We start from the raw sequence: 12,880 nt of genomic DNA, 5'->3' as shown, positions 1-12,880 counted from the left end.
TTCACTTGAAACTTGTTACTCGGGGGTTTTTGGGGTCGCTGATTACGAATATGATGTCAGTTTTCAAAAATTCAAAATGGCGGATAATTTCTTACTTCATTCATTTAGCTAAATGAATTGTCTATTAGTTAGTCTTTGCAGTCAGTTGTTTTACAACATCATTGAATTGCATTTCCTTTAGAAAGTATATGTGACCCCATCTGAGAAAAGGGACCTTATGGCCAAAAAATCGATTTTTTTATTTTGACAGTGTCTTACACTTTAAGGTCCTTAAAATGCATGTAGTCCTGGGTTAAAAAAGTAATTTCAATTCTTTAAACAAATAAAATATTTTCACTTAAAAAAAGTTGAGTTTGTTCATAATGTCCCTGTTCTCGGACGCGGTCACATATTGTTTCTTACTTCATTGACAACACCAGAAAGACATGGTTTCTCTAAAGAACGTATAAACTTTTAACACAATCTAATCTTTCTCTGAAATTTTCACTACCATATTAAATTCGGAATATTGAATTTTTGAAAACCGGCTTCATATTCGTTTTCAGCGACCCCAAAAACCCCCGAGTAACAAGTTTCAAGTGAATCTGATGATTTTTTAGAAATTCGTCCGCCATATTGGATCCGCCATTTTGAATTTTTGAAAACTGACATCATATTCGTAATCAGCGACCCCAAAAACCCCCGAGTAACAAGTTTCAAGTGAATTTGATAATTTTTTAGAAATTCGTCCGCCATATTGGATCCGTCATTTTGAATTTTTGAAAAATGACTTTATATTCGTTTTCAGCGACCCCAAAAACCCCCGAGTAACAAGTTTCAAGTGAATCTGATGATTTTTTAGAAATTCGTCCGCTATATTGGATCCGCTATTTTGAATTTTTTAAAACTGACATCATATTCGTAATCAGCGACCCCAAAAACCCCCGAGTAACAAGTTTCAAGTGAATTTGATAATTTTTTAGAAATTCATCCGCCATATTGGATCCGCCATTTTGAATTTTTAAAAACTGACTTCATATTCGTTTTCAGCGACCCCAAAAACCACCGAGTAACAAGTTTCAAGTGAATCTGATGATTTTTCAGAAATTCGTCCGCCATATTGGATCCGCCATTTTGAATTTTTGAAAACTGACATCATATTCGTAATCAGCGACCCAAAAAACATTCAAGTACTATTTGTCTTGAAGATAAAAGGAGAATTAAAAAAAAAGTCCACAGGGTGTCAATTTTGGGGAAAAAAAATTCTTTTGTCGCCATTTTGGATCTGCCATCTTGAAATTTTTAAATGTATGGTCCATAACTTTGAAGCTTGGATATTGTGGACGCGATATTTTAAGATAAAGAATTTTTCTGGTTACTGCTAACATGAAAAAAAAATCATTTTTGAATCAAAAATGTCAAAAATTTGGATTTTTTTCCAAAAAAATGGCCATAACTTTTAGGAATTTTTGTTTTTTCCAATTTTGATGACAGATTCTGAAAGAGCGATAAAAAATACGTCAGAAAATGTTATTCCGAAAATTTTCTACATGTCTAATAACCAAAATAATTAACGTTGAAAATGATTCAAAAAAGTGTCCGTCCCGGCGTTAAAGGGTTAAGCAACAAGAGGATAAAGGCACGGTGATTTTTGTGACACGAGTGAAGGTCTCGGGCGCCTACGGCGCCCGAGACCTCCTCTCCTGTCACAAAAATCATCGTAAAGAAATTGGCTGCCTTTATTCTCGTGTTACTTACGATATTTTTTATTCCTAATTTCCTAATGCCTAAAAGCGGCGATTTCAGATAGCAGACGACAGGGAGTAAAAGTCATTCCCTTGTTCGACTTGTATGAAAACAGCCGCCATTTTCATACAAGTCGAAGAAATGAATGACTTTCCTCCCTGTCGTCTGCTATCAGAAAGCGCCATTTTTGTGCATGTGGGATAAAAAGTAATGTTACATGTTAATTTAGAGGTATTTTTAATATATTTACCGTTAATAATTTTTATCTTTCTACCTGCTCGATGATAAATCTTTCTTTCTGTACCACTTGTTTGTGATGATGACGTTGATGCGGTCGGTGCTGAAAATGTCGCCAATGAGGTTGATCCTTTGAATGTTGTCAATATCGAAGATAGTTTGAGTTTCATGAGAAATTCTGGTTTTGATAATATTGCTGAAACACATTATTATTATCTATTTAAGATTTGAATACTTGAGAACATTTGTTTCTCATTTTAATAATGAAGAAAAAATAAAAGATTTGTGATCTTTACAATTCTGTTGTTAGAGATAAACTTACATTTTTTTATTGGAACATTCTTTCGTAGTAGTCTTTTTCACCACTTCAGGAAACATATAGGTGCTGAATGAAAGATAATTGAATATGTTAATTATAATGGAATAAAGATTTAAGTTTGATTGTAAATATATAGTACAGTTACGAGGTTTTCCCAAAGCAGGATATTTTCCTTTTTTCGAAGCAACTATAAAACAAATATTAATACACGGAGAAAATTTGATCCTTATATTTTACCGAATTTTTCAATAAAATTGGAATATAGTGGCATAATCGTAATTTTTAATCATTTTTAAATTATTTTTTCAGTAGCAATATTTAAAATTTAATGTGATATCTTTATTTCTCACAAGATAGTACTGTAAAAGTTCAAAAAAAATTTAATCTGAACGTTTAATATAAATTAAATAAATACCTCCTTGATTGATACTAACGTTTCAGGAATAGTTCGGTAAAACTTTCTTGACTTGCTTAAAGTGTTAGTTTTCAGGAATAGTTCGGTAAAACTTCCTTGACTTGCCTAAAGTGTTAGTTTTCTGGATTGAAATACTTTATTTTAAGTGTCCCACAGTCAAATGAAAGACTTTGACACTAATAGTTGATTTTTTCATCTTATTTATAATTAATTAATAATTATTTCATTATTAATTAAATTAAAATCCAATTAATTAATTATTAATAAATTAATTCTTGAATTTTTAAAAACTGACTTTATATTCATAATTAGCGACCCCCGAAACTCTTAGATCTTTAAATTATTTATAGATTAAAAATTTTTTTAAACCTTTTGATTTTAGAAAAGTTCTCAGAAAAATTAATTATTATTATTTATATTTCAACTAGAATAATTATAATAATTATTATTGTTTTTATTATTTTCATTTTTTACACTACCATCTACGAGTATCAGGACGATTACACGCGACTCTATGAAAAAAAAGCCATCACTTTTTCAATCATTTCTCGTAAATAAAAGAAGATACAAAAAAACCTAAATTCGGTTAGAAAGCTGATTAAATTTTGCGTAAAATAAGCCATCTTTGAAGTGATTTCGTTAAATATTTTTTGAGTTGTAGAGTGAGAAAAAAATAAAAAAAATTATCAAATTTTCTCATTTTTGTCTCTTGACTTCAACTTTTTAAAAAATCTAGAAAAATTTAGATAAAATTTTTCTAAAAACATAGAAATCTTTGTTGGAACTTTAATCGGATGCTCCTTTAGCGCCTTTTTTGTTTGGTGAACTATACCTTTTTACTAAACAATTGCATGACATGTTTCGTCGATGAAGAAATGTTAATGAAATCTGTATTAAATCGAAACGATGTAATGAAAAAATCTGATAAAAAATATATGAATTTGATAACAGCAAACGACTTTGATTTGGGCTATATTACGCATGATGCTTTACAAAAATCCAAAGGTGTAAGTTCAAAATGATATTTTTTTATTTAAGCAAGACTTCAGAAAATGTCTTCAGTTTCTAGTATAAAAATTAATGGAAAAATCTCCATTGAAGTATGATTCCTCGTTTATAGCTGTCTCTGCTAAGTCGGTTGAAAAAAGCTACGATTAGTCCTGGATATTCTCTTAAAATCAAATATACTTCCTGGAAGTGTTATTCAAAATGCAGAACAGGAATATAAAGCCCTAGTGGCTATCAAAGAAATTCGAATCAGATTCCGAAAATCTACAGAGAGTACTTAAACTGATTCTTACATTGTCGCATGGAAATGCTGCTTTGGAAAGAGGATTTTTCATCAATTATGAGATATTGGTAGAAAATTTGAGGGAAGAGACACTTATTTGATAAAAGCGCAGGTTCTTAAATATTTGATCATTACAAAACCGCTAATTCAATCAATGAAAAAGGCCCACGGAAGGTATCAAGATGTTTTAAAAAGACGTTAAAAAGAAAAGGTTGAAGAAGAAAAGTTAAAGAAAAAGAATAATTAAATAAAAACCAAAGAAAAGGAATTGAAAGATAAAAAAGTAAAGTTACACGCCGAAACTTCTATGTCCATTGCTGTGATTGACTAATTTCTAAGCTTATGTTAAATGATGAAAGACGTTGCGATAATTTAATAAATATATTAAATATCAGGCTCCATGTTAATCATTAATAAAAAAGACATCAAGACGGGAGTAGGGGGGTTAAAATTTCTGAAATTAAGTATCACATGCTTTATGGATGACCCTAATGTACGCATTTTTCTTTAAAAATCGAAAAATGATGTGTTTTTTGGTCAATTTACCCACGAAAAAAATAACATAGGGTAAAAACATAAAATTTTACAGATTTGTTGTCTAGTTTTTTAGATAAAGAATCGAAGGGCTTTTGGTTTTTTAAAATCGGTTTAGTAGATTTTACCCTATTGAAAAGACCCACGTGGGATCCCACATGGGATCTTATGTAGGTTCCTTCATGAAAACCCATATGAAATCTCAGGTCCCACATGGGAATCCACATGGGATCCCATGTGAAAGCACATGTATATTTAGGACACGATTTGAGGTATGATTTCATGTGGGAATATACAATTTTGTACTTATATAAAAACCTATGTAGATTCCTACATCATTTCTTACAATTTTTCTGGCATTTTATTTTTGTCAATTCCCTATGACAATTTCCTACGTCAACTTCCTATATTATTTCCCATCTCAAAACTCATTGAATTTCTGACATAAATTCCTAAAAAATTTTTAATTAAAATTCACCCATGTCAAATCCTATGTACAATATTATATGAAATCTTTCAAAATACCTCATATGAAATCCTATGTGGAATCCAATTTCAAATCTTCTGTCGATATACAAAATCCTACACAAAATCTTACTTAGTAACTCAAAAATTTTCCTTAATGCAAAACCTACATCAAATCTTGTATGGAATCGCATCAACGTCATCATCACAAACAAGTGGTACAGAAAGAAAGATTTATCATCGAGCAGGTAGAAAGATAAAAATTATTAATATATAAAGTTTTCACATACATATTCTTCTATAAAAACTTATGTTAAATTCTTCTTGTATTTTTCTTTACGAATTATACTTACCTGATATCAGTCTTTAAATGCTTTGTGGAAATACAATTTTCCCACATGAAATTCCTGTATCAAAACCCCAAATAATTCCTTCATAAAAGCATATAAAATTTCTTTTAAAAAAATTTTATTAGTAAATCATAAAATTTTTCTTGTATAAAAACTCACGAATTATACTTACCAGAAATCCTATATGATTTCCCACATGAAATTCCTGTATTAAAACCCGTGAAAATTTTCTCTTTATAAAATCTAATAAAAATTATCTTATAAAGTCGTAATCAGTTAATTGTAAACATTTTCCCATATGAAAACCCACATCAAATCTAATATGAAATCCCATAAAAAGCTCTCACATTTTATTTTCTGTATAAAATCATTGTGAAATCCTTGCACATTTTTTTAGGTATTATTTTGATCTAAAATCACATTTTAAAACCTTTTTGGCTTTAGGAGTAAACTTTCTTCTACAATGATCACACAGGAACTTCGTACATAAAATCTTCAAAAATACACTGAAAGAATTATGGTGAGCCTGCAGGCTTCACATGGGAGCAGCTAGAGCTCTATGCCTCAGGGCTCGCAAATCGCCTCAAAAAGGCGAGAATCTACTACTCCTTAGGAGCTGCTGCTCACCTTTCAAGTGTAGATTCTCGTCTTTTTAAGGCGAACTGCGACCCTGAGACAGAAAACTTTAATTTCGGTCATGAAAAGCTTGCAGTCTTCCTAAAATACTTTCAGTGTAGTATAAAGGGTTTTTTTATATTAAAAAAACTGTTCTGAATATATAGGGCAAAGTTACTCAAGTGTGCCAACCTCAAATATGAGGCATTTTACGTGAAATGTCCTAAGTTGAAATTTCAACTTCTTGAAAAAAATTGAAACTCGAGGAATTTGTTGTTCTATCAAGTAGAAATGTGACCCAATAAATATTTTTGATTTTTTCGAAAAATTGGAGGGGGTAGAGGGGGGTAAATTTGACCAATTTTGCCAACATCGGCTACTTTGTGAATTTTTTCTGAACATACTTGTAATGGGAAAAATTTTTTAGAATATGTTTCTGAAAGGTTTTTTCGTCCTCTTTCCAATAGTGTATTTTATTTTTTAATATTTTAAAAATTTACCCTAATTTTTGATAATTTATATTTAATTTTCAATTTCCCAAAAATCGGTCCGTTTTTTTGAAAATAAATTATTGCAAACGAAAGCTGAGGTTTTTTCCTATCGGCATGTAAATTTTCAGAATGCCCTTTTTTTTGTTTTTGAGTTATTAAATTTCAAAGAATAAATTGCGTCCTGGGCGCCTCGTCTCACGCCGGTTGCCACGCGGCTCAGTGCAACCGCGACGCAGCGCGCTGCAATTTATTCTTTGAAATTTAATAACTCAAAAACCAAAAAAAGGGCATTCTGAAAATTTACATGCCGGTAGGAAAAAACCTCAGCTTTCGTTTGCAATAATTTATTTTCAAAAAAACGGACCGATTTTTGGGAAATTGAAAATTAAATATAAATTATCAAAAATTAGGGTAAATTTTTAAAATATTAAAAAATAAAATACACCATTGGAAAGAGGACGAAAAAACCTTTCAGAAACATATTCTAAAAAATTTTTCCCATTACAAGTATGTTCAGAAAAAATTCACAAAGTAGCCGATGTTGGCAAAATTGGTCAAATTTACCCCCCTCTACCCCCTCCAATTTTTCAAAAAAATCAAACATATTTATTGGGTCACATTTCTACTTGATAGAACAACAAATTCCTCAAATTTCAATTTTTTTCAAGAAGTTGAAATTTCAACTTAGGACATTTCACGTAAAATGCCTCATATACAGGTTGTCGAAAAAGCAGAATTTTCACAATTTGTTTTTGACTTTTTTTTAAATAAGGACCTATTTATTTATATTTTTTCTACACGGAGAGAAATCTGCTGCTAATATTACTCGAAAGAGTACATTACTTAAATTGCTTAACGTTTCTCTTATATTTTTAGCATGGATTCATATACTTATTGTAAAAATACTTTCAATGCAATAAGCATAAGAGACAGTAGCTAATTTTGCACGAAATCTTTATTATAAATACAAAGAGAACGTGCTATAAAAGTATTAGATTCTTCTTATAAGAATCGCTCGAACTCCGACTGATTTTCAGGCGGACTTTATACAACACAATCTTACCTGTGTATACGCACATATAACTCACACACATATATATTTTTCTGGACAGTTTTGTCGTCTGGTAAAACATTGTATATTATATGTAGTATTTAATACTTGTTGCTGTTATAAAAAGATAGTATTTATTTAATAGTAAGTATATTATTTAAAAATTATTGCATTTTTATTCGTGTTTGAATATATAAGCAACATGTGAAAATTGTTAGGTTATGTTATTGCAAACGTCACCGCTTTGTACGCGTTCCGTTCCTCGAAACCATCCAGAGAAATATATGTGTGTGTGAGTTATATGTGCGTATACGCAGGTAAGATTGTGTTGTATAAAGTCCGCCTGAAAATCAGTCGGAGTTCGAGCGATTCTTATAAGAAGAATCTAATACTTTTATAGCACGTTCTCTTTATATTTATAATAAAGATTTCGTGCAAAATTAGCAGCTGCTTTTTGTGTTTATTGCTCAGAACTCTCCATTACATTAAATAGATGATTTCGTATATAACTTATTATAACCTCAAGCTAAAATTCTATTCAGCAGTGACTAATAAAATTTGTAAAGATTCTGCAAGCAATAATAGCAACAGATTTCTCTCCGTGTGGTCTTAAAATAAAGAATAGGATGTGTAGTTTCAGCAAGGCGAAATAAAGAAAATGTCTTTTTTGTTTATTAGTTAAATAATTAATATCTCGAGAACACAAACAACAATTTAAGTTATAAAAGTACATTTTTACGAAGACAATATGACCAGTTGGAGTCAAAATTTTTGGTTTTAAAAGCATATTTTGTTGTCTTAGATTTCTGAATAATGAAATATAATAATTTACTCAGGTATCAATGAATACGTGATTACTTTTAACAATGTCTTATACTGATAATAATACCGTCTGGTGAAGTCCTAAAATCTATCACTGATATTGAAAAATATGCTCTACACGGAAAAGTTTTGGGGCGAGCAACTCTATTTGCTCTAGTAACGCTGCGCAACTTCACTTTGGTGCAGCAATAGTCGCAAAAAGATAGCACAGCAGGCCAGCATTGGACGAGCTGCTCTACCAGTCGTGTATCTACCACTGACTTTCAGCACAGCTCGTCCAACACTGGGTGAGCAGCGTTCCCAGTAGAGAGAGAAGCTCACCCATTTACAAGGCGATATGCCTTCTCTCTTTTAGGAAACCTTCTCTACGCGCGGAGAACGCAGCTCGCCCGAAAACTTTTCCGTGTAAACTTACATTTTAATAAGAACATAAATTTGGCAAAGCGCAAAGATATTGCTGCTTTTCAACTTTTATATAAACACATACATTTTCAATATCACTTGTATTTACAATCAACTGATCTTTTTTTAGAGCAACTATTCTCCTCGTCATTAAGCATTTATTCTCAAAAGCATTTTCAGTTATTATTTCTTGCCCTACTGTGCATTCTAAATTATTTTGGTGGTCAACAACAAAAGAATGAAGTTTAACGTAACTACCGTCTCTCAATTTGGCAAATGAATTGTTGGATCGTTTATTTTCTTTTAATGACGATAAATATAGACAACCGTCCTTTGTGATTTTTTTATAAGATTTTGCTATACTTGAAAGTTGCAGTTTTTCTCCCAGTAAGAAGCGAGGAATTGAAAAGGATTGAAATAATTCAAACTCTGTATGATGTAGTAGAAATTATCCAATACTTTTGAATGCCATTTCTGTCCAATACTTTTCTATATCATGATAGGACCACGTTTCGTCTAAAAATGAATGCAATTCAATTCTGTTTGTAATTGTTAACAAAGACAAAATTTTTTTCTGAATGCTTTCCAATCCCATCCGAAATTATTACAGCCTGTCATTACATCACTTTTCAATTTTCCATTGGAACCGCGTTTCTGCATGCATTCAAGCAATCTTCTGGATTTTTGTAATTTATAAGATACATACACTGGCAGATTTTGTAAAAAATGTTTGTGTTCAAAGAAAAACTTGCTGAAAAATTGATTGTTTACCAATTTTACGTCATTTAAACGAGTCAGGGCCGTTATTCTGTTAGACAATAAATCATAACCGAAAAATTTCAGAGACCTTTAAACACTTTTAACCCTCTTAACTGATAATTTAACCCCTTGACTGTGGATGACGTGTATACACGTCATGAAAAAAACTGGCCCAAACAGTGGATGACGTGTATACACGTCATGGCCCGAACAAGAAAACATCTTAACGTATATTCGCAAAAATTTTTACTCGGGGGTTTTTGGGGTCGCTGATCACGATTCTGAAGTCATATTTTCAGAATACATAATTTTTCATCCAAAATGGCCGCCAAAAATTTTGAAAAATTTCAAAAATGGATAAATTCTTTTAAAAATTTTTACTCGGGGGTTTTTGGGGTCGCTGATCACGAATCTGAAGTAAGATTTTAAAAACAAATAATTTTCATCCAAAATGGTCGCCAAAAATTTTGAAAAATTTTAAAAGTGGATAAATTCTTTTAATAATTCTTACCATTTAAACTTTGAAAAGCTAATAACAGATTCGTAATCAGCGACCCCGAAAACCCCCGAATAACGAATTTTAAGCGTATTCAATGAATTTTTCAAAATCGTGTCCGCCATTTTGGATCCGCCATTTTGAATTTTTGAAAACTAACACCGGAATCGTAATCAGCGACCCCAAAAACCCCTTAGTACCTATTGTCATGAAAATTTATTTACAAGAAGGTCTTACACATTTTGGGACCATTTTGTTATATTTTAGCTACACACTGAAGGGGTTAGTAATTATTCCTTTTTAAAATAGCAAATAAAGTCATGAGTGCAGTTATTTGAAAGTAATTTAAATTGAAAACTTTTTGAAGTTGAATTGAAATTGTAAACTTTTCAACTACTGTCGCGGAATGTAGAAGCATAGGACAGAAATGGTATTCAAAAGGATAGAATTTTTTTAATGCTTCTTAATCTTTGCTTTCTTACTAGGTATTCAAGAGGATTGATATCGTTACTTTTCATATTGCTCTTACTGGATAGAAAAGTATTGGACAGAAATGGCATTCAAAAGAATAGAATCTTTTTAATACTTTTCAATTTCACGTTTCTTACTGGGTTATTACATTGGAATTCACTAGAGGTGTGCAAAAAGCTCGAATAGCATGGTCGAGCTCGAGCCAGGCTCGAGTTTTAGTTACTCAAAAATATTTGAGTGCTCGAAAAATTCAAGTGCTAAAAATTATTTTAGGTTTAATACTGCACGTGTCGGATGGAATTTGGTTCAAGTTCGGATTGATTCTGCTCAGCTCTGCTAGAAAAACGAAAAGCTTGAAATACTCGATCGAGCTTTTTGCACAACTCTAGAATTCACACTTGTATACTTTCCAAAATATCGTATAGTAGAATTTTTTCGCTTCTTTGCACCATCAGTGTACTCAAATTTGAACAAAAGCTTTTACTTTTTTCTGATGCAAATGGATGAACTCTTTTTTCCAGTATTCTGTAGCTTGAGTTCATAGTGATACGTCTAGCATACGTCTTTATACGTCTTTACTACCAAAAAAAGCGCTTATATTTTTCTCGAGAGCACTGAAAGACAAATTTTTCTTTTATTTTATTATTCATTCACTATGGGTATCAATGATACTATATTCAGTAATAAATGAACAATTATTTATTATTTTTAAGTAATGTAAGAATTTTAAAACAAAAACATAATTTGACTAAAGTTTTTCTGAACATTTTGGGCCAATCATGTGAATATATTTCGAAACAGCGAAGGGGTAATCAGGTGATATACAATCTTCTGAAAAATTAGTTACCCCACGTAGCAAAGTATTTTTCTGCAAGTTTGCTGCAAGTTTTCCCTGCAAAGTTTACAAGTTTGCAGCAAACTTGTATACATTTAAAAATGTCACCCTATTGGCAAGTTTGCAATAAAAACATAAGGAAAATTTGCAGCAAACTTTCTAAAATATCTAAAAAATTCCAAAAAAATTTTGTTTTCAAAATGTAGGGGAACATAGTCGAGGTCGGCCCACTTTTTGACTTTTGTTTATAACTTTTTTTTAAAAATGAATTTGGACAATTGAAGTATATGGTTGGAAAGTCCTGTTTAATAGGAACCTGTTTAAAGTTCCATTTACAAAGTAAATTGATTGGTCTTAAAATGAAAAAGTTATAAAGATTTAAAAAAAAAATTTGTACACAGTAAAAACAAAGTCTTAAATTTAATGGTGGCTAGTTTTAATTTTTGACTTATCTGAAGCTATCAACTTTATTTAATCATAAAAACTAACTGAAAATGAAAGTTAGTTGTACTCTTACTTAAATAAAACTCAGTTTGTAATTTATTTGTAATACACCGGACTTAATTTCAGATCCAATGGTATTAATAAAAAGTTAGATGAAATTAACTTCTAATAAGGTACGCTAACAGCTGACTGTAAGTCTGGCGAGGATGAAAAAATTGATTGAGACGTCACAAGGAACGCAATTTGCAAACGTGAAAAGTCTGAATAGCGCGTCGCGTCGCCGGTTTACTTTTGACTCGTGTTTTATTAATAATATATAAGTCCATAAATTATATTTATAATTGGTGAATCTTAGACAGAAAGTTTAGTTTTATTAGTATGTTAATATTTTAATTCGATTCTAAACAAGTTTATAAAAATTTTATAATTTTAATTTCACCTAATATATATGTGCATTAGCATTTAATTCTTTATCTTAAAGAGAGAAATTTCCACTGATAGTTTTAATAATTGTTGTTTGTTATAAGAAATTAAATGTGACATATGTTTATTTTAATAAAATTCAAGAATATGAACATACACTGTAAAAACAAAGTCTTAAACGTAAACGGAAGACTCCCCAATTGATACAAGTAAGGTGTTAAATAAACTGAAATTCAACTGTAAGCTTGTAAGAAGGCTGAAATTTAGCTAAATGGTTTGGCTAAACTTTAGCCTTCTTACTAGCTTACAGTTTAATTTCAGTTCTTTTAACATCTTACTTGTATCAATTGGGGAGTATTCTTTTTAAACTTCTAATCATTACTGACACTTAGCCAACATGGTCTACTTCCGTTTACACCTTGAAAAAAGACAAATTTCGGGCTTAAAAGAAGACTTTGTTTTTACATTGCAGTCCAGGTTGGTCCTTACAGTCAAGGTCGGTCATGTTTAAAATTCAAAGGGCTTTAATCGTTAAAAAATAAAATAACATGTTTGGAGTTACAGAAAATTGATTTTTTATTGTTTACAGCTTGTAACTTGATGAAATAATAAAATAATAAAAATAAACAATATAAAAAAATAAATATAAATAAAAAAAAATTTTGCACTGAAATATTAATAAAATTAAATAAAAATATTAATAAGATGATCAATTATATTATGAGTTATACAGAA

The sequence above is a fragment of the Leptopilina heterotoma genome, unplaced genomic scaffold (assembly GCF_015476425.1).
Source record: "Leptopilina heterotoma isolate Lh14 unplaced genomic scaffold, ASM1547642v1 Lhet_364, whole genome shotgun sequence".
NCBI lineage: Eukaryota > Metazoa > Arthropoda > Insecta > Hymenoptera > Figitidae > Leptopilina > Leptopilina heterotoma.
This window is presented reverse-complemented; position numbering follows the sequence as displayed.